The 27,527-nt window shown below is 45.9% G+C and overlaps 1 long non-coding RNA gene across 1 annotated transcript; it reads left to right on the top strand.

Moving 5' to 3' along the window:
• Window positions 1-17,091: 17,091 nt before the first annotated feature.
• Window positions 17,092-25,034, top strand: LOC129380705 (uncharacterized). Its single transcript, XR_008608896.2, has 4 exons — window positions 17,092-17,211; window positions 18,630-18,698; window positions 21,632-21,691; window positions 24,700-25,034. It is a non-coding gene; the product is annotated as an uncharacterized lncRNA (long non-coding RNA).
• Window positions 25,035-27,527: the final 2,493 nt, after the last annotated feature.

Below are 27,527 nucleotides of genomic sequence, written 5' to 3'. Positions count from 1 at the left end.
AGCCGTCATACCTGGCTTAACGATGATGGTATACCTAAGTTTAATAATTACAGCTAAGTCAAAGGTTAACCAAGTGAAACCAAGAATTAACCAGGCTAAACCAAGCTTTCGCTTTGCATATCCAGGGTTAGCTTAACTAAGCCGGAGGAAATTTCTTTTGTAACACTCCGCGTTTTTTCAAGGCCATCGCGCAAAGAGTCACTTAAGGCTTTCGGATTAACAGAATGGCAAGCCGCCGAAAAAAAGTGGCCTTGACAGAGGTGAAATTTCCATTAGTTAACGCAGGATATTGGAAGTCCGTGTTTTGCGTTTAGTGTCGTTGTAAGTGTAGGTATAGCTATGCGTAATGGGTAAGACGGCTGGGATGTGAAATATATGAACCAGTATATGTGGGAGATACACATGCATATGTGAAATGCGAGAGTTTTCTAGAATGCTAAAATAAAGCTACGACACAAAAAAATTATATGACGCTGACATGTTTTCTAACCTGAACGACTGTATATGTATGTTATGCGACAGATTTTCAAGTCGTCGGTCGTAGATTTGAACTGATTGCAGCGTTCGCGTTGCCATCGTAAAAAAAGCGCGGAAAGTAAGAGAGAATCAAAAGAAGAAAGAATTTAATGAATTCCTTCTTACTTGCCATGATGGACTTGATTTATGTGTTCGAAAAAAAGAACAAGCAAGAGAGAACCGATTGTCAAAGATATCAGATAATTTTGCCCAACACATCAGCGTTGACGCAGAGCATTACTACAATGACAGGCTATCATAAGGCCCGTTTATTTTTCTAGAAATAAAAATATATTAATGACCAAAGTGTTTTATGCGAGATAGTAACTCCATGGAAACAACAGGTAATGAAGCAAGTAAATATCTTACGTATTGAATTTAAAATTATTTCTGAATAATGCTTAACAATTTAATGAACTTCCCATTTTTAAATAAAGCCTCTTTTTCTTTCTCTCCCCTTCCCTTCCCTTTTTTCTTCGTTGAAATGGCATGCTTATCGGAAAGATAACTGTAAGGAAAAACTAAAAATACTGATTAGAAATAGAGAGCTGATTATTTCTAAATTTCAGTTAAATGGTTAATAAAGAATAGGGGGAACTAGAAGTAGAAGAAAAGGCAAGAAGCCTCATTATGTGTAGCGTTATCGCAAATTGATATGTACCCCGCAGGGGCGTCTGCGTCAGCAGGCGTTTGGTGTGTTGCGACGCCACGTACCCGAGCACATGATGGTTGGACCCTCCGTCGTCTAACCGCGCGGCCCCTCGGCCCCTCAGCGGCGGCAACACAACTCTTTGGCCTCGGCTTCACGTAGACGGCACCCCTAGGCTGACCCACCCGGGGGAAATCGGTAGTTGCCTTTTCCTATCCTCCTCTCCAATTCTTTGTCTTTCTGCCTCACTTTCCATCTTTCCTTTCTCCTACTCCTTTATTACTTCCGATCTTGCAGGCAGCAAGGGTTGACCTTGTGTGTGATAGCCAACGTTGGTTATAGCACATTTGGTTATAGCAGAAATTATCGCAGGATCTGTTTTCTTACAATCCTGCGGCGTCCCCATGTTGGGCTGACTCCATGGTGGGTGGGTGGCGTTACTCCCGAAACTTGAAAAACACTTATGGAGATTTCTTTTCCAAAACTTCCTGATCGCCCTCAGAAACGAGGGTGCTTTTAAAGCGCCTTTTACTAGTTTCGAGCGTGTGGATGAGAATAGAAGTACTGGCTCATTGTCTTTAGGCTCGAAGCTCTAGGAGACACTTCGTGCTGTACAAACCTAAATATAATAAACCTTATGACATTGCTTTAATGAACTTCACGCGTCAACACCAGCGAGCACAATAGATCATTAAACGCGATACGGTTTTGAAAACATAGAGTCAAAATTTCCTGATTCGTCATTTAAAAGAATTGAATAGACGTCAACTGATCTGAAGACAGTGACAACTTCTTTACTTCTGAAGCGATCGTAAAGAACTTGGTCACTGTTAGCTGGCTACAAGCCAATTAAATAAGTGCGGTCACAAAAATTTTAATTCTAAGAAACTGGTAGTCTTCAGTGCTGCAAGCTCATACGTGTGGTCTGTAAGGTATCTGTGACATTTACCGCTTAGAACGCCCTAATTGTTTTAAATGACTGATCGAGTAATTCTTGCTCGGTGGTTTCAAAAACCCTAACCACGTTTATTAATGCTTTGTCTCCTTTGGTTTTAACGCTTGAAGTGCCTCTAGGCAACGTCATAAGGTTTTTATACTTAGGTTCGTACTTTGGATCATGAAGTGTCTTGGAGCAACGAGCCTAGCAACGACCCATCATCTCATCCGCACACTCGAAACTGGTAAAACGGGTTGTATTCTAATTTTGTCTTCGTGTTCTCTGCTGAAATCATGTGACCACAATGTCGAAACAAGCTAGGGGTGCCAGGCCAAGCGTCTGGTCGATGCTGGTTACCCCTTGCATATGTTGACTTCCTGCTGAAAGCTCGAGGAAAAAGTACAAGGCTGTTACCTCTGAAAATAGCGATCAGCATTCCTTGGATGCTTCACGCGGGGCAGCCCTTTCATTACTACCCGTCCAGACGGCGGCGGGGCCCGACATAGACTGTGACGCAAAAACAAACGAGCTCACTTCGAGGCAACCCGCCCTCCTTAGAAGCTGCAACTACCGCGAACATTCTACCTGACACTGGCCCTGACAAGCTGACCGTCAGGGACAGCTCAACAGTTGATGAGAGAGGCTAATGTCGAGGACTATCGTGGGAACTGCGTATACTTCGGTTTCCCAGATTGCCACTAGTTTGCGACGTATACGGGGGCGATGGTTCAACTTAAGAGGCGGGGTCCGGCGGGACGGTGCGACGTCATGGATGGGATTGTGCGAACAATTCGATGATTGGGGTTGGCCCAGACACAGTCATGAGAGATAGTAGTCTAGTTACTTAGGGAAATCAACTTATTTAGAAGCGGACACCTTTGGTGCGGTGGTCCCGTTGTGTGCTCAGACGTATAGTGAGCTCCAACATTTAATGTTTTCTTACGTGGAGTGGGTTTCCATATATGGAGTCAGTTTGACTAATGTAAAATATACCCTTTATCTTTCACTCCTACTCCCGGACGTACTCATCCCTGTGCCTGGAAAATACCTGGCCTAAATGCTACGCCGAGTCGCAACAAGGCCCATTCAATCGAGTGCAATACCATTGCCAAAGCACATAATGTTGCGGTATTACTTGACACAGCATTTCGCATAATCTTGAAAGGTTAAGGAAAAGGTCCGGGTGAACGTACTTTTTTCTGCCCCGGAACTATTTCTGAGTTTCTCCAGTTATATCAATTCGTACAATGAAAAGACGACCACCCGTGTCACGAGGCAGCGAATAGAATTTCTGAATTGCATACATATTACAGTTTGTTCAATAACCTTGTCGTTAGAACGTGTGTATGTTAGTTAGACGTGCCGTTGTATTAAACAGAGGCTAAAGCCGTGTGACTATAACGCCACAAAGTTTGTTTCACGCCATTTAGGCATACGTCATAGGGCTGCGGCGGCGTACCGGTTTTTAAAAAACCTTCTGTTTTGGATCGGGCCCAAAGCAGAACAACTAGACATATTCTGGAGGCTCATGAATTGTAAAAAAGAATACGTTAGAATTCTTCTCGCAATCGCTGTCGACGGCAATGCGAACAGCAATGTAGCAATAGACCGTGTTCCTGAGGTTACGTTTATTTACCACGGGTTGTGGTAATTCTCACACACTCCGATATCTTCCCACTTTACTATGGCACTCGCTTGCCAAGGTCGCCCATGCACATGGCGGCATGACGACGACTGACTGACGCTGAATCCCTGACGATGGCATCATGAATAATGAAGGAAAACGATGGAACGACAAAGACGTATAACAGCGACGGCTTGGCGAGAGTGAGATTTTGATTAATAAATTATGACGTTGTTATAACGACGGAAACGCGACGACGACGACTGAAGAGCAACGAGATGACAATGATGGTGTGAGGAAGACCGCATGAAGAAGTGAAAATGACGAAGATCGCACGAATAAGGTGGCATGGCAATGGCGGTATGACAACGGATGCGTGGTAGGATGTGGGTGACATCATGGGGAGTTTCACGACTGAATGGCGACGGCTTGATTACGATAGAATGATGAACAAGGAGTGACCAAGGTGTTGTGACGACGATTGCATGACGACAACGGGATGACGATACTGATGCGAGGATGATGGCGAAACGACAGCTTGAAGACGATGGCACGGAGCGCTGCATTAAGTAGGGGGGGGGGGGGGGGGGGGGCTAAGGGGGCTGCATCCCAAGGCCTCACCTCGGACAGTAGGTGAACGGGGCCCATTTATTCTAACCTGCTTAGTATATGGAACGATGGGCAACGGAACTTCGAGCGACATGTATCAAGCGAGAAAACCAGAACGAGCACTTGAGGCCCCCCGCCTAATGTAACAGCATGCGTTTAGCCTGATCATTTGGGGAGAGCTTGTCGAGCTGCAAAAACAGAAATCCACCGCCACCCCGGCAGGGCCCTCTTTCTTACGAAGCGAGGTGCATTTGCTTGGAAGAGTTTTCGTGGTTTCCTGTCAGTCTGTCTGTCCAATGCTGTCTGGAGAGGAGGGGCAAGGGGAAAAGACCTAAAACATGCAACGTGGGATGAGGACCTAAATCTCCCTTGCCCCTCGTCACCACCACGCAATCCTCCACCTCTTAAATAGATCCACCACTGACCTTCTCATAGAAAGGATGTGCTACAGTATCCAACAGTGCCTCCCATTCGACTGTCTCGGTGGTAGACGCGGCAGGCAACCTGGTCAATGCAGCCTCTGTTTATACGAAGTTTGCCCATGTGGCGGAGGAAGCGGCGATCGCTCTGGCTTTTCACAGCTCAAAAGTTCCCGCTATCATTTTCTCGGACTCGCGCACGGCGGTTAGATCCTTCTCGTCCGCTCTCGTATCTGAACAGGCGAACAGTATTTTGCTTAAAGCACTTCAAAAGACTAGGGTGAGCAGCGAAGGATACCACATCTCGTGGTTCCCAGCCCATCTAGATAGCTCAGTTAACCCGCTTGGATGTAATCCTAACGAGCAGGCCCACCGGAGAGCGCGTGATTTCACGTACCGCGCTGTCGCGTGTAGCCAGGTTCGTAACGAGGTCAACATCCACAAAGATCCATTATGTACTTTCCATGAAATTGTTTCCCATTATCGACTGGGCAGGAGGACATTTCCACCCCCTCACCCTAAATTGAACAAACCTCAGGCTAGCACACTCAGACTTCTGCAAACCCGTTCGTATCCCTCTCCTCGGTCTCTTAACAGGATAGATCCTGCCCACTCACAGTCGTGCCCCAAATGTGGTCATGACTCATGCTCTTTTGAACACATGCTCTGGCTGTGCCCAGCCCTTAATGCCTCTCCACCCATCACGAAAGAACAATGGCAGGAATCGCTCAAGAGCAGCAATATCCACATGCAACTCCAGGCTGTCCAGAGGGCCCACGAAATTGCGGCGGAACTTCATCTCCCGGTCCCATCGTGGGTGGCGCCACCGACTTGATCTTCGGGAGCCTTCGGTTTTAGCTCCCCAAGATCTCAGTCACTCAGGACTCAAATAAAGTTCTTGTCATGTCATGTCATGTCCCATTCGACTTTTCTTTACCGTGTTGGTAATTTGGGCGAGGGAGGATGAGTCCGATAGCAGATGATGATGAGTCTGACAGCAGAGTCTAGGCAGGAAAGGAAAGATGTCACACGTGCTTTTGTCCGCGTGCCGTGGGGCATGGAATGTTCACTGTTCGGGCTAGGATTATGGAACAGTAAAGGGGGAAGATGGAGAGCTGGACACGAAGGCCTGTCTCCAGAGTCCATTCCTGCCTAGTGGCTGCGCACCCTTGCGCGCGCTCGACGGAAAAAACTTTCGAGAAAGAAGTAGAAAAAGATGACTCAGAGGCGACGGAGGGCGCGTAACTTCGCCCGCGCTAGGAGTCGCCCTCTCCCCTTCATTCTCGCGCTCGACGTCGACGGGGCGTAGGAAAAATCGAGAACCTCCCAGAACAGACGATTGCTCCTAGCCAATAGGAAGACGAGACCGAAGCGGGAGAAGGAGTGAGTTTGTACGGAGAACGGGGGAATTTGTACAAGGAACTCTATGCGTGTGTGAACGCCTGCTTTGGCGCTAGTAACAGACAGACGCGGCGCGCGTCTATAAAAGGAAGTTGATCGGGGGCTGCGATTCAGCCCCGAGTTACCGCTTAAGCTTGCAGAAACCCTCCCGCTGAGAAGCTCCCGGGGGACGCACCAGTCTCGGCCAGCCACGGACCATCCCAGCAGCGTGTGCCAGTCATCGGGATGGCCACCGTTGGACACCTGCGGTCGCGTCGGACTGGCGAAATGCCCGGTGAACAATTAGCAACCATTCATGTGAAAATGCTCGGTTGGAAGCATCAAAGTGGTGAGTCTAAACGAAAGGCGAAGTTAGAAAGAGAAGAGCGTAAAAAGAAGCTACCAAAGATGACAAAGTACCTACTGAATACAGCTTCCGCGGAGCCGTATGATCGCTCTACCCAGAGTCCGTGTCAAACTCCCAATAGTACCGACTGTGCTTCTGTGGAGGACTAGCGAACTCTATCACCACGGTTTCCTGGCAAGAAGCAAGGTTTGACTCATCTTGGTTGTCTGGATCCTGTGAAAACGGTGCCAAGCTCGGTCCTCCCTATTTCTGAGCAACCGGCGCTAACCGAGCCCTGTCCTGTTCCTGAGTCAGCAACGTCTATGCTACTCGGCCGGGCCCCTGCCACAAAGCTCCAGGTGTCCGGTCTGCCACGCCCGATTTCTACTACGGCTGATTAACAGGTGCCAAGCCTCCCCGATGAGCCTCCGTCTACTGACGAGTGCCAGGAAACAACACTCCAAGAACCGACTCACTTGTTTCCTGTCAGTTTGGCTTCAAGTAATCATGTTCCCACTCGCAATGTGTGCCTCGAGAGGAAGAATGAGAGGGATTCTCGATGCGGCAACAGAGAAGTACAGACACCCCCGAAGCAATAGGAATGATGCGAGATTCTCCGAAGTGACCCTGCTAAGTAGCCGGACGTTATTACTGACAACTTTCGGAGTGTATGCATTGAGAAAGGGCCATCGTATTTTCAAAATCAGGCAGAAAATTTTCCTTCTTCCGAAAGGCAATACAAAACTCAGAAACGCTATATGTCACCTCATGTTTTCGTGCGAAAGGCTGTAAATGGGGAGGCGTATGAGCGACACTGGTTAATGTACTCGGAGTCCAAAGGTTCCGTTTACTGTTTCATGTGCAAACCATTTTCGATTTCAAGCAATCCCAGTGCTTTCACCACGCACGGATTTTCTGATTAGAAAAGAGCAGAAGAAGAGGTTTGCGCACTTTGAAAATAGCGTCGAGCAACGGAACTACATGGCAGCATCGCTCGCCCGTTCTAACTCGAGCAGCACAATTGATAATAGGCTGGTTAAGCATCTTGTCTCTGAGACCGCTTACTGGACAGAGGGGTTGAAGCGCGTAGTCGTTGTAGTTAAGCTTCTAGCTGAGGGCAACCTAGCGTTTAGGGGCAGTGAGGAGATTGTTGGTTCACCGAGAAATGGCAATTATATTGGAGTGCTTGAGGCCATTGCCAAGTTTCATCCCTTTCAAGATGAGCACATCAACCACTACGGGAACAAAGGAAAAGGTCACCCATCGTATCTGTCAAAAGCATTTATGATGAATTTATCGAGCACATGGCCAAGGCTGTCAAGGAACGTCTCGTTTATGAAGTCAAACGCGCAAAATACTTCTCTTCAATTGTTGATTCGACTCCAGACGTTAGACAAGTTGGTCAGCTGTCAGTTCTTTTACGATACTATTTAAATGGTAAAGTGTACGAACGCTTTCTTGGATTTGTTCTAATTGAATCGCACATGGGCTTGTATCTTTTCGATACGGTGATGTCCCTCTTGACGACCAATGGCATTTCAATTGATGATTGTAGGGGCCAAGGTTCTGTCAGGAAAATACAAATACCTGCAAACTCAAATCAAACACGTGAACGAATTGGCAGCCTACGTCCCGTGTGCTGGTCATTCACTGAACCTAGTTGCCGCGTGTAGCGTTGACAGTTGCCTTGAGGCAGTCAAAAGTTTTACTGTAATTCAGAGACTGTATGTGTTCTTTGCTGCCTCACCTAAGCGCTGGAGGTATGTTTTGGACAGCATGGGCCGAACTAACCAGCAGCTTGTTTTGAAAAGTATCTCTGAGACAGGTGGTCAAGACACGCTGAACCATGTAAGGCCATTCTGAAAAATTTAATGCTGTCTTGTGTTGCCTTGAAGCTATATCAAAGAACGAGGAAGAAAACGGTGACACTAGGAACGAAGCGCACTCTCTTTTCAAGAAAATGACAAAACTAGACACGGCATTCATGGCGATCTTGTGGAGTGAAATCTTGGAGCGTCTTGACAAAATAAGCGTAGAAATTCAGAAGCCAGGCCTAGACATTTCCACTGCTGTAGAACTGCTGAGCTCTCTAGAAGGCTTTGCTAATTCTTTGTGACCTCTCTTTGATATCTTCGAAGAGAGAGCACGCAGGCTGAGTACAAACCAATGTTATCAGGATGAGGGCAAACGCATCGTTTCGAGTAAGCACCCGGACGGAAAAAGCGATAGTGTTCTACAAGGTCGCAAAAAGTTTATCGTAGAGACCTACAATGTGTTACTTGACAGTCTAGGCTCTGCCTTGCAAATGCGAAAGGCTGCCTAAACTGAACTCTGCGAAAGGTTCGGATTCTTAAAATTGCTGACAGAAGTTGGGAGCGAGGCCTCTCTGGCACAGCAGGCTGAGAAGTTGGTGAAAACCTACAAAATGATTTGGAGCCAGCATTCTCCGCTGAAATCGTTCAGTTTGTGAACTTTCTGCACAACTCTGTGCGCCAGGACACGAGTCCCCTGGGAATAATGAAGTTGCTGCGCGAAAGAAAGCTTATTGAGGCGTTTCCGAACCTTTCTAATGCTTTGCGAATGTACTTAAGCACACCCGTGACAAACTGTCAGACCGAACGAGCGTTTTCCAAGTTATCGCTAATGAAAAGTCGCCTTCGTTTGAGCCTCCTTAACGACAAGGTGAACTCGCTTGCTATCATGTCCATTGAAAGTGACCTGCTCCGCGATCTATTCTTCGAACAGACTATATCTGATTTCGCCAAAGCGAAGGCACGAAAGATGCCATTTTAAAAGAGGACTGTTTGCGCCATACATGAATAGTTCTAATAAGTTCACGTTCTCACCTCCACGTTTCCAATGAAACGCTGAGCAGTGTAATTCAGGATATGCAAATCTTCGTTGTTTGTCTCTTGTTTGTTCTTCTTGTGATATTTAGCGTGCTTATAAAGAACTGTATTTTTGTTGTGTTTGATAGTACGACGTTTATTCGATGTCGTCCTTGCTTGTCTTAGCTTTAACAAAAATATTTTGAAATAATCTTTTGTGATTACAGTAGGTAATTTTCATCTGTAGTCTAGTGCATTGTTATGGTGTTTGTATTGTCTTAAGTATTGTATATATCTATTGCATATTTATAGAGTAACGTGTATAACGAGAACTGTAGTCTGATGCTTGAATTTTAATCAATAATAATTTGGATACAACCATGTGTCTCTTCACGGGATTAAACTTAGTGATGCAAACAAGGCCTAGCTTCAGAGGGATCGACATCGGAGCTGTGTTGTCGTTTCTAAGTTCTTGTTCGTCTTGAGTGCACTGAACTTTTCATTAAAGCCTAGCTTCTGCTGAAAACAGAATGCAGATTAATAACAAAGTGAACATATGTGTTGGAGTTTACAACAGCACGCGTTTCAAGCAAGCTTTGTTGTTCTCTTTATAATAATAACAATAATAACAATCACATTGATCGCACTTCGTTCTTTTAATTTGGTGGAATTAAAATGAAACATGGCATATTTCCAGTAGCGTAGCAGGCGACAGGGGGGGGGGGGGGGGTCAGTATAAGGAAAGGGGGCCTGCATGCGCATTTGCCCAAGGCCCCCATTTTTCTTTATCCGGCCCTGATGGCAGGACGATAACGGTATGACGACCAGTACATGACGACGGCTGTATGCTGATGATGGAGTGAGTGCGATGGCAAGACAACGACATGAGGACAATGCGATGGCGACGATTGTAGGATGGCAACGGCGTGACCATCACTGCGTCTCAAAACTGGTAAAATAACGATGGCTTGACGACGACTGCATGACGCCAATGGGATGACGATACTGATGTGAGGATGATGGTGAAATGATAGCGTGAAGATGATGGTACGACGATAACGGTATGAAGACCAATACATGACGACGACTGTATGGCGATCATGGAGTGAGTGCGATGGCAAGACTACGGCATCAGGACAATGGGATGACGACGATTGTAGGACGACAATGGCGTGACCATCACTGCGTCTTGAAACTGGTAAAATGCGACGGTTTGACGACACCGGCATGACGAGCGTCGGATGACGTAGCAGGAGGGACTTTTGATACGAGCACGACGGCATCACGACGACAGTCTGACAATGGAGGCATGATAACGATTTACGATGATTGCACGACAAGGACGCCATAATCGCGATTGAACGACGGCAGTATCAATTATTACAATAAAATGACGCAGAGAAATTGACGTCGATGGAACGACACGAAGGCGGTATGACGACCATGGCATGCAGACGATGGATTGCTGCTACTGAAGCGATGATAATGATAAATTGACATCGTGTCGACTGTGTGACAACGTTGGCGCGAGGACGACGGCATGACGAGAGTCAGATAACAAAGCTGCATGGCAAAGATGCAATGACAACGACGGGATTAGGACACCTAATACATACCTAATAACTCAGGCTATCTGAAGCACTGGGTTCGCTGGGTAGAAGGCGTGACGATGACAAGACGAAAGTCTGATCATGAAGCTAGAACGACGACAACTGAATGACAACAAAGGCAACCCTATGGCGGTGTCACAGCGAATACTTGACGATTGTGTGACAGCAATGGCTTGCCGATGATGGCATGATGAGTGTCGGATGAGAAAGCTGAATGACGGCGATAGAATGACCATGACGGCATCAGGATTACGAGCCCATACCTGTTGGCCCAAGATGTTGGACAACGTGGGCTACTGAGTCGGGATACTTGGCATCACGACGATGACATAAGGATAGTAAGATCACGAGGCTGGAATGATAATGAATGACATCCACGGCATCTCGACCGAGTCCACACACCTAGCTGCCAAGCAGGTTGAGATCACGATTATTTCTTCCGTTTCTACAGCACAAAATGTTTATCTAGAAAGTATGGTCGGAACTTGGCATCCGATCCTTTGAAGTCGTTCCCTCGGTGCATCCGGTACCTCTGCCGCCGTAGCGCGTTGCGAGTCTGGCGTCGTTGCACGTTCGGAGGATCCCGGGCTCGCAATTGTCCTTTTCGTTGAGCATCGCGGAACAGTTTTTCGTCGGTAGTAGTTTCGCGCTGGCGCCATTTACATTCACGTTGTTGCTCCCTCTGGTGCTCCTCGTACGCATGTTGTTCAATGGGTGTACGAACTACATTTGTTCGCCCCGTCGATAACGCAGCTATTGGATGGCTCACACTCCCTTGATCAATGGCTGATACCCCGACCCCTGTGGCACATACCCCTTCCGAACATACCCGTAGGGGTATGTGCCATTGAGCTTGGAGGCTTTTTGAACTATCACCAGGATCGGCCCACATGATGATTTTCTCTGTTACCGGACGCCGAAAAAGTACGGAAGGTTAGTCATATGCAGCTGTCGCTGCAAAAGCTCAGTACCCTGCCACTCTGTGGAAAAGGAGGACCAGCGAAGCTGTGTATATGGGCCCCTTAATGGCGAACTGTACCTTAGCCGCGGGTCGGCCCGGAGTTTCACGATCTTCGGGATCGGCCCAATTATGGGCAGTGCTTAACGCCTGCATCACCTCCGCCGCGGGTCGGCCCGGCGTTGTACTATCTTCGCGTATTTTTTCTACACGTGGACACGATAGTGGAGAAAGTAGACCTTAACAGCATCGCTTTGAAATAGAGAAGCTTATTGCAAATTTAGGCACATTAACAAATATCTTTAAATTCAATAGGTAAGATTTGATTTCCTTGCTTGATTATTTTTTGCTTCATGGAACTGCTATCTCGCATAAGTAATTTTGGCCATTAATCTCTCTTGTTCATGGAAAAATAAGCGGGCTTTATAGTAATGTAATTATTGTCGTTCTGGGTTGCACTAACGCTTATCTGCGGTGCAAAAGGACCGGATGTCTTTATCAGTGGGTTTTGTTTGGCTTGACAGTTTTCATAAAAACACGCTAAAGACGAAGACGAAAGGAACACAGACGACAGGACTGCCAAACTAATTTGCTCAATAAGCATGCCGGCACCTATACTCAATATAACAAATTTCAAGATTCATTGCGCTCAAATTTAAACAAACGGGAAGGACTAAGTGACGAATTAAAGGCACCTAATTTGTGCCCCGTTATAAGTGACAATTATAGGAAAATCATGATTCAGTATGCAGTCAACCAGAGGCGGTACTTATTCCCCCTGGTAGAATCCTGACTGTGAACATGAATACAGAAGAAGAAAAGCAGGGTGGAAAAAGTTAAAGTATAAACAGTGTCTAAGTAATTGGATTGACGATAGATTTGTTCAGCTACATTCTGGCAGACAGCTGACAAAGCGAAAGAAAATTATAACGCAAAATATTACCGTTATTTACAACAGTCTAGTAATATAAAAGCCCTATTTAGGTTCCTACGGTCTAAAAAGATTGTTTCAGCACCAACAAATGTAGAATCTGTTAAACTCCCACCGGATTGGTGCAGTCACCGGAGGGGATTGCAAAAGGCTTAGAGAGTAAATTTACGTCACTTCTAGCTATCATATGCCGGCACCTGAACAAGTTGATGAATTCACAGCAGTCATGTTAGAAGGATTAGTGAAAGTGGTAAAGTCACTGGCAACTTCATCTCCAGGTCCTGCTGGCATAACTACAGCAATGATAAAAATAATATTCGAATTATCTACCCAGGGTTTGCTTAAATTTATATTTTTTCAATTCAGAAGGCATGGATTTAGCCAGATTGGAAAGTTGCCAAATCCCGTTACTTAAAAAGCCGGATGATGGATACACAATAGATAACCTTAGGAGTATTTCTCTCACTTCGAATCTTGTTAAGGTAATCAAGAGAGTATTGTATGGTAATATCGAAAGGTGGATAGGCGACAACCAAATATTGAGTGACTCTCAAATAGGATTCAGGCCTGGGTGCTCAATTTAGTGTGCTCATGTTGATTCGAAGAGTCGAATTCAACTCGCTCGCCGCAACAATCCGTAGGTTACGTTAGTGACATTGAACATTGCCAAGGCGTATGACAGTGTCGAGCACACTATCTTGATCGACAGACTTGAAAGTGTGAATCTTCCACAGTATATAATTGCATGGTTTCGTAATTTCTTGAGCGGACGTACATTTTATTGCTATCACAACGGTGTTTCTTCACAACGTTACCAACAGACAAGGGGTGTTCCTCAAGGCGCAGCAGTCTCTCCCATTTTATTTAATATTTTACTGGGTCATATTCTTACACAACGTGATCTGCAGGTATACGTATACGGTGACGTATACGCAACAATACTGTACTTTTTTGGTGTCAAGCGATATACATAGCTTTTAGAAAGCATTGCAATCATATTTCAAGCAGATTGAAATGTGGCAAAAGGGAATACAAATTTCGGTAGATGTCAACAAAAGTGCCATTATAGCTTTCCCTTTAGTTTTTCCGTCCGGATAACACTGCAGCATGATCACGATATAATTACACAGGTACAATGATTAAAGTATTTCATTTTCATTTAGCTTCATTTCTTTCTTGTTTGAGACATACAGCTGTCTCAGGAGCTGCAGCAAAAGGCAGTATTCTTGCCTGACAAAGGCTGCAGCACCCAAAACATGTTGACACTCTGCAGCAAACAACAGCAGAACAAGTGTTACAATTTTCGAAATAGGATAACCTATCAAAACAATAAAGAATTCGAATGTTAATCAGAACATGTTAATAAAGGAAAACAAAACAATAACATTCAGGTACATAAGGAACTTATACAATAAATCAGCGAACAAAGTACGTTTTAACAGATTTCTTGAACCTCAAGCTTGATTTCGAGGTTTGTAATTGTTCCAGAATTGTGGGATTATTGTTTAGTAACGTCGATGTTTGAAAGTGTAATGCCTGCTTCCCGTAGTTCGTGCGAGTAAGCGGTATAGAGACTGGGTCATGTCTGAGATTATATGGAGTTTCTTTGGTGGCGAAGGTCTGATTAAACTATTTGATCAGCTTGACGGAGACGGAACGTCTCGAGCGATAGTTTATGCAAAAGCAGGTGGTCCATAGGGAGTATGCCAAGCTTATCAAAAAACGGTTTAGTATTTGCAAGAACAGGTCGGATACAAGCTGCCCTTACGGCTCTTTTTTGCAGCCTATATAGTGACATAAGGTTAGTTTTGGTAGTAGTTCCCCAGACCAGAAGGGAATAGTGTAGATGAGAGTGTATTAGTGTCGATAATTGGAATAGATAATTGGATAATTGGATAATTGAAATGATTCATACAGAAAAGCTTAATTGACGGACACACAGAATACATCGCATATAAAGGAGCGCGGGCTGTCGGTTTATTACGAAGAGTCAGCAACGTTCATTTTGAAATGCGCAGGTAGACTCTGCTGATGATTTATTGTAAGTACGTCCGCCTCATTTTAGAGTTTGGTTGCGTATTATTTTCTTGAGGTCCTGCTTATATACTACGCCCTCTCGTTTTTCTTTTATAACGCCGATCATTACGTCGATGTCTGGGCCCTTCAAAATTTGTAGCGAATAATATGCTTAATATGAAACTTGCCTGCCATTTCTGCCAACTCGGTTTCGGATACTGACAGTTCAGACATTACTGAATATCTATGCTTCTCCCCAGAGGCGCTCCTCCTATGTGTTCATTCGAAAGCCGACTGCATTCTTTGCTAATCAATGGTCTCGACTGCATCGTCCCCAGGTAATTTTGGTGCCGAAGCTATTCGAACTATTGCAAGAATCAATCCATGATGTGGTTTTCCAAAATTTACCTACTGCGACAGTAAGCGTGAATTCGGTAATATATTTCCTAATAACGATAAGCTTCTGCCTATTAGATACCTAGAAGGTTTGTTAGATGACCACCTTGAGAAGCTCCTTATACAAACAATAATAGCCACAGATGCTTTTATCAGTGAAGAGCAGGCAGGAGTGGGCATTTTTTCGCCATCGATAAATTGGTCTTTCTCCCTTCGACTGCCCGACCTTACGCCAATATTTCAGGCAGTGTTATTGGCTATCATTCTAGCTCTACGGAAACTTCCCTCATCACTTTATTCAGCCGTCATCATAACCGACTTATTATACGTTTGCTCTGCTCTAACAGTGCCAATTCATCTATCATTTTCCGAGAATGATAGATGGATTTTTTCATTAATCTATCTCCAAACTTTTGCGCCTCGTCCATTTGGTATGAGTACCTGGACACATGGGACTCACTTTAAATGAGTCAGTAGACGCACTGGCGGCGAAATCTCTTAAGGGCCCTGCACTGACGATACTCAAACCTTCGGCATATATCACGGCTGCAAGATTTAGAAAATATTGTGTTCACAAAGAACATGATAAATCATGTGTATTAAATAAATCCGATTTACAGCAACTTAGATCCCCTTTGCACAGCGAGTGGTGTTCAACCAGAAAATTTGCAGTTTCATTCATTAGAATGCGTTGGCCGAATACTAATGCTTATTTTTTATTCCCGTAGGTCTGGTTCGGCAGCTTCCCTTCATTGTTTTTAATTGCAACCTATGGAACAACTATGGAACATTTCCTTATACAGTGTCGTGGGTCGGGCGGGCACAGAAAACGATGTCGGAAGGGTCCCCTTCACCAAGCTGGATTGGTCCTTACGCTCCATGTGACACTGTCTCTTCGGGCGTCGGCACTAGGACACTACAATAGGAACGTATTTGATGCCATATTTCATTTTGTAATTGAAAAAAAGAGACTGTCATGTCAATTTCATTGTTTTATTTTCCTCAATGTGAACACAAAAATATTAACTACAAATTTAAAACAACACAGCCGGAAGATTGTTAATAACGATTAGTATTTATTTAATATGACTTATATATAAAAAAATTCCGTTTAAATATTCTTCACTTCTTACCTACTGCCACCCGATTCATGACCGATCCCCCGAGTAGTTGGAGCCATAACCGTATGCTCCAAACCAAACCAAATGGCGCAATCTCGTTGCGTCTTCGCGCGTCTTCGTCTTTAGCGCGTTTTTATGAAAACTGTGAAGGTGTACGAATTCATCCAAACCAAGGTATTGTTGTTGTGCTTGTTTTATTTTCAAACACATAAATTGAATAGCAATGAATAGCCCGCAGAGGACGAGACAGTAAAACTCAGACACACACGAACAGTACGAGCGCTACGCAATTAACCACAAAAATAAAGTTCATCATGGCAAGTAAAAAGGAGTTCATCAACTTGTTTCTCCTTTTGTTTCTCTATTCCTTTCTTTATGTTCTTTTTTTTGCTATGGCAACGCACACGCTGCAGTACAGATCGACGACCGTCGACTCGACCATATGTCAGAAAGGATACATACAGAGTGGTTTAACTTGGAAAGGAAAGGGTCGTCAAATCGTTGTTCTTATTGTAGCTTTATTTTAGCATCCCTGACAACTCTCGCGTTTCTCATTTGCATGTCTATCTCCCATTTATGCCGGTTCGTATCTCTCATGTCACAGCCGTCTTACCCGCCACGCACAGCTATACCTGTACTTGCAATGATATTAAACGCAAAAGACAATAACCTGCAACATCCGGCGTCGACTAATCGAAACATGACACGTGTCAAGGCCAGAACACGCAGGCAAATTTCGCTTCAGCGGCCAGCCGCTCTAATATTTAACAGCGTACGCGAAACAAGCCGGCGCACTTCAATCGAGCTGAGCATCGCCCCAGGTAACCCCGGTCTTCTGGAACGAAGCTGGTTTCGACTCCTTGGTTACACGGTAAATGACGATGAATTTCCTTTCTCTAGTTGTTAAGATCGCATGGCGGGACGCAAATCACGGTGCTGACCAGGTCTCGGTTACACTCCGGCCGACATCGCAGAGTCTCGCTGAACCTGCTTCAAACATCCCTCAAGTCTCGCCAATCACGCTTTGTCGCTGTAACCTTGTTCATAGACTGGCTCGGGGGCAAGAGACGCATGTTTGCACTTATGGCGACATAAATAGTGTCCGACAAACTTACATCAATGTACACGACCCATAGTTATACCTTTCTTTGCTATGCGACTCGCTATTTATTTGCCGCGAATAGGTTCAGTGAGAGAAGTCCCTCCAGCATTCGTGTAGCGTTGTCTGCCGTGTATGAGACATGGATGTAACCCCTACTCCTGCCTCAAGAATAGGCAATGCCGGTTTGTTTTGTGCGAACGAGATAGAACTGGTTCGTGATGGGCGGCGTACCGATATGCTTGTGAATACAACGTACTGTTGTAGTACTAATCAGTGAGGCCAAACATCTGTGGCTTAGAATGTCGAAACAAAGAATTGCACGAATCCGATGGAAAGGAAAATAACAGGGACAGCATTAGGACGTAGTACGAGTATCAAGAATACAAGTGTAATACGGGTAGGATAATGTTGCAGTAGGGATTAAAGGCAAAGAGGAGAATGAGACAGCTTATAATGTATTGCGTAGAAAAAACAAATGTTTTGCTGGAGTAACACTTGGTGTGAATGGAAGTAAAACGCATAAGAGGACGGCAGAGAATTTCTCAGAGCAATCAGGTTAGGTAACCAGCTGGCGTAGTATTGGGTCAGTTTGCCTAAGGCACGGTTGACTAGAAATATTTTGATGTGGCCTTCGACCTGCAGTTAGCCGCTGATATGTCATCTTAACGATGGTTTCTGTTGCTAACGATGCATCAAACAGTCCGAATTTTTGCCTGTTCCCTGAATTCAGTATCACTAACAATGGCGTTATCGATGCGCGAGGTTGTGAAGACTAACTGATCAGTCCACTTTCTCTGCAGCGTGTTCCTCGAGAATTCCATATATGATGTGTCCATTTCGATATATGAACGGAGTTATGTTACATGAGCGTCGATAAACAATTATTAGGTGTTTTGTGTAGAGAACAATTTGCTTTATCCGGCTTTCTGATGTTCGAGGTTAACTTGAGTAGAGAGAATACCAATTTTGTTCGCGTGAGTGGGTCAGTAGCGTAAGCAATGTAAGATCGATATTAGCTCTGACGTGCGTTAAACAAACGCGCTTATAGCCTGTCGGTCCAGCCCTCCTCGCGCATCGAACCGCCATTACGAGGTTAAATTTGGAGTTACACCGGCATGAGTGGGGTGAATGATGGGTGGCGTGTCGGCATGTGACTCATTGCGAATGGAATCTTATTTCGCTGGCAGATCAGCAAGGTCAGCGCAATACCAACATGCGGTTCTTCTCCGTAGCCTTCCTTCTTGGACTCCTGGTCGGTGAGTGAGACGAACATTATTATTTCTGTCAATTTAGCTCAGTGTTGCCTGCTCACATGTGATGGACTAAGAGAGGATTGCGTGATTTTTACCTGAATTCGCTCATTTCTCTTCTGCGTCTGTGTGCGCTTGTCGACCCTTTCAGTAGCAGCGTCTCGATATCGAAAAGTAATTTTCTTTGTTTATATTTCGACTGGTGAACACCACATAAAAAAACCTTATAATAGCGTTGAATGCAAAAGTATTTTTTTGACAACCCAATACAATATCATAAGCGTATTGAGTACGTAGATTTGCAGTTTATTAGGATCACTACCAGGTTTCAAGAACATTTTCACGTGGTTGCTCTGTATTATTGCTAGCGTTCTTTTTGGCACCCGAAGGCTATCATCTCAATAAAGCTTGTTCGCTCTCTTGTAATTGAGAGTAGATATAAGCATAAAATGGAAACCGACGAAGTAGGCTCCTTGGACATGATACTATCCGCGATCTTAAAATGGGTGTAGTGCATGCTCGCAAATGCACACCCACTACACCGCATCGCACTACTCTACACCACAGCACACCACACCACGTCACAGTGTTCACTGCTCCACATGAACACTGCCCAGCTAGAAGACAACCGGCTGAAGACGGCACGACAGGCAGCGAAGGCGTCAAATGACCAATTTAGCGAAAAAAGCCGGCGGCGTCGTTGGCAGAGAAACGGCACCTAACTTCCCATTGCTTGAGACGCCACGTGCCAGGCAATTCCTGAGAGGCGCTTGCTGGCTCGGGCTTCGACGGAGCAAGCGGGTGAAAGGTTCAACCTGCACCCGCCCTATTGCGTGAAGGGAGAGGGTATCGCAGTGACGTCACCTCGCTCTCGGAAACTAGCGCTATTGTCACTTTCCCCTTCAGCGCTAGCTGTCGCCCGCGTTCTAACTGCGCCTCGTTCAGGCCAGAACTCGACAAGCGTCTCAACGCGCTCGCTTTCCCGCGAGGAGTTGATAACTCGAAGGACCACTCAGTAGCGTTGGACATTAATGCGTTCGCATTCACAACTCGGAAGAAGTGTTTGTGTCCTCGGATTTCTTTTTTTAATTTACAACTGTACGAACCAAAACGGACGACAAATCCAGATACAGCATCAGGGAAATCAGGCGCTACGTTTATTAAAAAAATGGCTTTGGCTTAGCTAAGGTTAAGCCCAGGATGCGAAGCATACTAGCCTTTATTTTAGTTGTTGAACCACTGTTTAGCCTGGTGAACTGCTGTTGCTTGGCTATATTTGGTTCGGCTAGACGAAGAAACAACTCATGCGTTACTCTGCTTCGCCTTCAAGAGTGGAACGCGACAGCGTTCCCGTCGACCCGCCAAGGGGTGTAAGACAATGGGCTACGGCGCAGCGACTACGCGCCCCGCATTGGACGCGGTGAGCGTCGAGCAACGCAGCGTTCGGCGCGGCAACGAAATGTGCGCCTGAGCAAGCGACGCACGCCTGAGCCTTAGAAACAGCTCGTTTCTAAGGCAACACCGCATTCACTAGACGCGCTTTTGTACCGCTTTGAAGCATCGTACTCGTGGCTCAGTGGTAGCGTCTCCGTCTCACAATCCGCAGACCCTGGTTTGATTCCCACCCAGCCCATCTTGCAAGAGTTGAGCCAAAGCCACCTAGAAACACGCGCAGCTGCTTATATACCGCCGCGACGCCGCGAGCGACGGCTCGACTTGGAGCCCCGTTTCTCCTCTGTCGTGACGTCACGGTGTCACGTGGTATTGAAGGCGACACCGCCGCGCCTGAGGAGCTGGGTTGAGCTCTAGTAATATGCTTCGCATAAAAATATAAAAATAAAATAAAAAGAGAGGATTGAAAGCTGCGAATATTTGCCGAACTTTGGAGCCAAAGCCGCGTCTTTACGCGTACGGTATTTTACCAGTTCGTCTGCCGCGGCAGCCGCACTACCGTCCATGTGCTCGGGTGATTGTGTAGAAGATTAGACCTAGCGGTGATAGCCAATGCTGCTCATGGTCGTAGGCGTATGGGGAATTTTCTTTTACCGCAGGCATCAGGTATTACTTGATCTTACTGAGTATAAGAACGGGCAAGTGCATCAATACACCCTCATGTGCTAGGCATCAGGGTGATCAAATTCGATACTATTCAACGAAAGAGAAATATTGGAGCCTGTAGAGGAGAATAAGTTTCCTAACGAATATTAGAATATGTCGAGGAGTCCATCTGAACTGTCCCGTGGCCTCGGAATGGAGATAAGCGAAAGAAAAATGGATAAAACAAAAGAAGGACAACACTAAAGAACGAGGAACACCCGCATACAATAAAGATATGCAGATGTTGTATTAAAATATGAAATATATGATAAATATATGATAAATTTATCAGGCCATGAAGACGGCGATAGGATAACGCAGATATAGAGCAACAAAAAGATGGTGACAGCGAAGTACTGCTTCCTTGCTGAATAAAAGTGATATCAACCTATGCCCAGTTTTTTTAGTAATGTGATATTTTTCTCGTAATTATTATCTCTTTTAGAGTTTACGAGTTGTTTCAGCTTCATGCCCAATTGTGTGTGTACAATATTGTAGTTTCTCCTTATTCGTGTCTTTGCTAGGTAGTAGCAGCTTCATGTTAGAACCTGTATTATCACGTGATGATGACCAATAGACGAGGCAGCTATTGATGTACCTCGTCACGATTTCGCCACAGTAATTCCCCACTGTAAAATGCGGCGTTGTTTCTATATTTTGTTACAAACTTCCATACCGTTTGAACGCGCGACCCGCGTTACTATGAGTAAATGCCAGGCCTTCCACCATTTCACGAAATATAGCTTACGACAAAACGACAAAGCAAAGTTTTCGTACTGATGAATTCGTTATAGGGCTGGTTTATGTCATGCGCATGCGCATTGTGTTTTGCCTGCGTGCAGCTTTTCTGGCCTTCTGCTCCACAACAGCGGAGGAAACACAGCTGCCGCATCTCCGAGTTCGTAAGTACATGAATATTATTACATTATGAATTATGTTGTTTTTGTAGCCAAACCATGATATGAATATGACACGCGCCGCATAGTGGTGACTCCGGAATATTTTGACCACCTGTGGTTTTTAGACCTTCAGCCGCTGTTAACAACCCGTTCCTGCGGCAAACGACGGCGGCGGCGGCGGCGTAACCGTGAGAACGAGCACAACAGTCAAAGATGAAAGACGCGAGCCGCGGACGGCGGACACAAATGAGAGCGGCCGCTTCAGTGACGTAGGCGCGGGAAACTGGTTTCATGTAGTTTTATGCGGACCCGCCCGACCGCTCGATGCTTACTCTTATCTGGTCTCAGGAGGACCGCTAGTTTCGTGCTATCGTCTGCTCGCGTCAGCTCTCCCTCGCACTTGTGTGGTCTGCTTGGTTTGGTCTCTTTCGTGCTTGTTTCGATTGTCATGGTTTGAGTTTGTTTTGTAACCTGATATTATGCACGACGCGAATAGTGTAGCACTTCCTCGAAGCCAAGTGGCACCAGCGATTGCACTGGAACATTCGACGAGCCACGTATAAAAGCCGACGCGCTCGGGTAACAGATCAGATTGTCGACGATTGCCCACTCTGCTACGTGTTTCTCTCTAGATTCTTTCGCTCAATATTTCGCGAAAGAAAAAGACGTATAAAGCGGCGCTCAAGTTTCCCATTAGAGAGTATCGTAATCGTCGATGAATTTTTTTAGCATGCGCCTAAATCTAAGTACCCGAGAGTCGTCGGATTTCTTCCCCAAAGAAATGCGGCTGGCGCGGCCGGAACCGGTCCTGCGACCTTGAGATCAGTAGTGCAATGCCACAGCCATTAGGCTACCGTGGCGGGTAATATTATTGGAGAGTGTTAGCATGCTCGCATTTATAGATCGTGTTTTTTTTTTCTTCTGGACTAAACAGAATATTGAATGATCGCCTGTACCAGATAGAACAATTGTAGTTATTCAGCGGGATTACACGAAGAGGCAAAATAATTTATAATGACCAGTCAACAAGAAATACTAGTCAACAATTAGGCTTCTAAATAAATAATTTACAGTGCTCTCTTGCATTTACAAGTATTAGTTAGTGATTTAATTTGCAGATTATTTTTACCATAGAGAAGTGTATGTGTGTACTGCTGTTTTGCGGAACGCCGGGCAGGTGGATACAAGTCCCCGTGCTCGTACTGCCATGCTACGGGGGCCTAAGTTGGGCCAATGAGAAAGCACTGAAGTATTATTGCTGTGGCAGTCGAGTTGTTGCTAGCATGGGAGATTCAGCTGCCACATATTCATTTATACACAGTGGCTCTTTTCTGGTCCCTTCACGATGACGGCACAGAAGCGATCTCTACTCGAGTTTCAGTAATGTTTACAAATTTGGGCTCGTACGTGTTTACAATTTGCGATCGTTGCGTAGAGGTTTACCAAAAGTTTCGTTGACCAAGCGGTTTCATTCTTTTCCCTGCTACGATACTCTTGTAAGGAGTTGATCGTGAAAGGACCCGAAGGTGTACTTGCTTCGGGCAAGGTAATTCTGGAAAGATTCTGGCAGGCGTGCGGCAAGATGGCACGCTGCAAACTTCTTCAATAACGATGCATTTATTTGATACAGTTTCTTTATTGGTGTAGGGAACCTTTTTGCGCATGGAAGTGTCAGCTGAATCCACTAATGACCTGGCATCGTGCATATATAGAAGTTTATTTGACACAAGACCTTTTTTCACATGTCTTCACTGAGGCTTAACTGAAACCAGTGGACAGTACTTGAGAATACAGAGGCTCGTGGCCATGCTTACCGTACTCTTGCCTACTTAAAATGAAATGGGGCCTTACGCGATTCAGAGGCTACTTGAACTCACTGAATTTCGATTCACATACTTGAATTCACTGGGACTCACACAGACTCACGAATTCCTCCCAGTTCAAGGGACCACGAGTGAGCTGACTCGGGGGTGAATTCGCGCACTTGTGGTATAGAGCGAGCGTTGCTCTCTTGGAGCATAGAGGTTACTACAAAAATCACTACGGTAAATTCTGGCGCTAGTGTCCTGGGGAGGTGCCCACCGTGATAGCCGCGTGGCTCTGGTGTTGCGTTACGTTGCTGAGCACGAGGTCGCGGGTTCGGTTTATGCCGCGGCGGTCGCCATCCAATTGAGTGAGGATGCAAAAAGGATCGTGTACCAGAGCCTCCGCTGCGGCACGCCTCAAATTCAGATAATGGTTTCGAGACGTAAAGCCGTAAAATTATGTTTGCTTTTCTATGGGAGCTGCAAGAATGGTGGTTCAGCCGGCATAAGAATGATGTGCAGCACATGAATTTCCCCAAACTTCGTCCTCCTGGCTTTAAACGGCTTCGTGAATTCGCAACTAACCACATTCAACAAGAGACTACTCTACAGACAAAAGAATTTGCCATTATTGCACATGCGCGCCGAGACCAATTGCCTTGTTGTGTTTTGAAAACCGTGAGTGGTGGAAAACTTAGAAATACAATGACGTAGTAGGTGACGCCACAGATACATTAGAAGCCACGAGATGAAGGTTAGACATCCATGCACTAAGCAGAATTCTCATGGTAGCTGAGCGATCGAAAAGTCTGAGTTACCTGTAGTAAGGTTTGCATGAAAGTCTCTGGTGTGGACCGTAGCCTGCGAAGCCGTGGTACTGACGCTTGGGCAGTGAAGTGCACGTAGTCCAAACCTCATGCTGCAAGTTCGAAAAACGCGACATGACGCGGTGAAGGAACACTTGCTCACTTCACCAGTGCTATTCCTGTGTTTACTTGTAGCGTTTGTGCCCGTCCCTTCGCGGTGTTTAAACTTGCGGCATGTGGCAACTTGCCAGAACAAGAATACTCCTCAGTCCAAACCTGTCTGCTACTGCTCGGACAACAGAGTCTCTCGCAGATCCATCTGGCCACCGGTGGCACCGCGTGGTTTTCTAAACTTTGGCCGCGAATGAAGTGACATGACGACGTCAACTGTATTTTGCAGGTCGAGGTGGCGGCTGCCCAGTTTCCAGCAGCTGCGTCAAGATCTGCCAGGACAACGGCCGCAAATCAGGGATCTGCGCCGGACCGCGTCAGTTATCCTGCGTATGCAGTTAGAGAGCGCCATTCGCCCAAAAACTCCAAGAAAGCCATAACTTGTGCTTGTTGTGCGCGGCGCCGCCAATAAAAAAAAGAAGAAAACAACTTCATGTGTTGCATGGCATGGAAATTCATTTTAACGGCAGCGGCAGGCTGGTGCTTCAGTATACCTGCTCTATTATCTTGAGCGACGACCTTCCATGTACTACCGTCGAATGCTAAATAGCAGTTACTGGACATTTTCCCGTAGTTACTCAACAGGTCTATACAAATGACGCTATAAATTAGATCTAGTTATCCAATGGCGCAGTTAAAAGGGACAACCGAGAAAAAGATTAAGCTTTATGAATAAATAAGTTTTTTTTTTTTGAGTCCCGTGAAGTACGCGTTCAGCGTGAGCGGAAACATGGTAGGTGCCAAAAAACTAAGAGACGAACGACAAGTGGCGACCTCGTTTCGAAGTAACACGCCACTTTTTCGTGACGCCATGGATTTTGACAGCGCGTCATACTGCCAAGTGCAACGAAGAAATACACTGTATTATAGGTGCACCAAGGAAGGTTTACGTAACCTTTCCTGGCGCTAAAATTGTTTAAATGCGAAGGAAATACAGTTAATTCTATATATAACGAAGTAGGTGAAATCAGCAACTTGCTTCGTTATATCGACATTTCGTTGTATTTAAATTCGACCTTTTATGAAAATAAGTGCAGTCGTCGATTGATTTTTCTTACACGAAAAGGGGCCGCAGAATTTGGCGAGTTATCGGGCAACCGAAAAAAAGGAAATTTGACAAAAAAAAGAATTCATTTTGAGGAATTTGGGAGTCGGCGACGAATAATACGGTTTCACGGCATGTCGACGATATCGTCACATAGCCTGTACGAATTAAGCGAAGCTAGCCACGCTTTAGCGTTCACTCCGCCCCCGCGGCTGATAGCGTCACCCGCACTTGGACGACGCTATCATGAAAAGTGCTGGCAGCATGTAGGGAATCGTTGGTCTTCCTTTCGCTCCAACGGGTCAACGAAACTCTAGATGACGCAACCTTCAATACCAAACGCCCAAGAAGACAACTTGCATGATGCCACGCCGTCTCGGCACGCCCACTCTTTGCACACGCGGCAGTCTAAGCGGAAGAAGATGTTCCTAATAAGAAGGCAGCAGGATACAGCTAATCAAACAGCTGAGTTGAAAGCGTAACGCACTGCCGACTAATTTTATAAAGCAATTCATTAAAACCACGTCGCAGATTCGCCCAATAGGCGTGGCATCGATTGCAATCGAAAATGAGTAGATAATTGTACGAAGTAAGGATAGTAGTTTTATCAGCCGTATAAGCTTGTAAACATTCGCTTACTAACTGAATTACGAAGCATGGTGCCACGCGCGCACTGGCAAACATGAAAACATCGCACTCGATGACCACGCACTCAGAACGTGCGGCAGCGGCAGCGAGGGAATTGACCTTCGCGCTGATTCTCTCGCTTGAACACGAACTAAGCGGCGAGAACACAGCGCACACGAAACCATCAGCACTCGACGCACCCTGTACCCATGGCAGATCGCTTTCAAGACAGCGCCTGCGCGGCCGTGCCCGGCGCGCCATACGCAGCCGCCGACCGAGTAGAAATACTGGGGTACCTGAGAACTTTTTAGAATATCTAAATGCGAGGGCGTTACTTGTTGCTGAGTGTGTCGCCGAGTTATGCCGCAGAGTTTAGTGTTACGGCGAGATGTTACTGAGTTTGGTACAGCTGCGTTATGTTTCAGTTTGCGATGTTGCTGCTTATGAGGTTGTGACAACGCAAGCCGACAAGCCGGCAATATTACCATCTCTCAGTTGAGTTTCAATTCTGCCGTGCGTTCGATACTTTACAAGAAAGTATCGTTTCAAGCACATTGCGTTGAGTGTTCTTTTTCGATGACACCGCTTCCTAGTATTACCACATCGCATTGCCAAGCGATGACAGTACTTTTCTGTGTGGCACCATTGTGTTGACATCGCGTTTCTTCATCGAGTTTGTGGGCGAGCCCCACGTCATATTCTGGGTGGGGGGAAGGTGTCGTAGTCGGCGTCTTCCGACGGGTGCCTGAAGCGCGTTGCATCGTATTCGCCATCGTTGTAGTCGGCCATGGGCTTCGGTGACGGGCGTCTGTGGGAGGTCTAAGTTGATCGATAGTAGCATGGCCTTGTGTAGTATCGATGCCTTGCGATGGTGTCGTGCCTCGTCAGCAGGGAATTGGCGCCTACGGTTACGCTTTCCTGTGTAGCTCGATGATGTAGACGCGAGCGATCCAACTTTGGACAATGAAGACTCCGAAAGCCGACAGTGGCGCCACTACTATCATGCGCCATTTAGTGAATCAGGCTCCAGGCAGAGCCCGACCTCGTGCACATCCTCGAAGATATTCATCACTGTCGCCTGTTGCCACGCTGCCGCAGTGGTTAGGGGGATTGGCTACGGAGCGGTAGCTGTGGCGTTGGGGTAGAGCATCGAGTCCTCACCGTGGCCACTCTTTTAGTTAGATGAATGTCATGCAATTTGCGTGCCCTTTTTTTCTGCCATGGCTTTTGTTGCACGGTTTTCCGATGACGGCAGGGTCGCACAATGAGCCAAGTAATACCCTCGCATTAATAAGTGCACTGATGTCATACGTAATAATGTAATAAAGACAGGTCAGAAAAAACAAAAGAAAGGAGTACAAAAAATACAAAAGGAAATCGAAACA

Source organism: Dermacentor andersoni, chromosome 10, assembly GCF_023375885.2.
Source record: "Dermacentor andersoni chromosome 10, qqDerAnde1_hic_scaffold, whole genome shotgun sequence".
NCBI classification, from domain to species: Eukaryota; Metazoa; Arthropoda; class Arachnida; order Ixodida; family Ixodidae; genus Dermacentor; species Dermacentor andersoni.
Note: the sequence above shows the minus strand (reverse complement) of the source record. Positions and strands in the feature narration are given on the sequence as shown.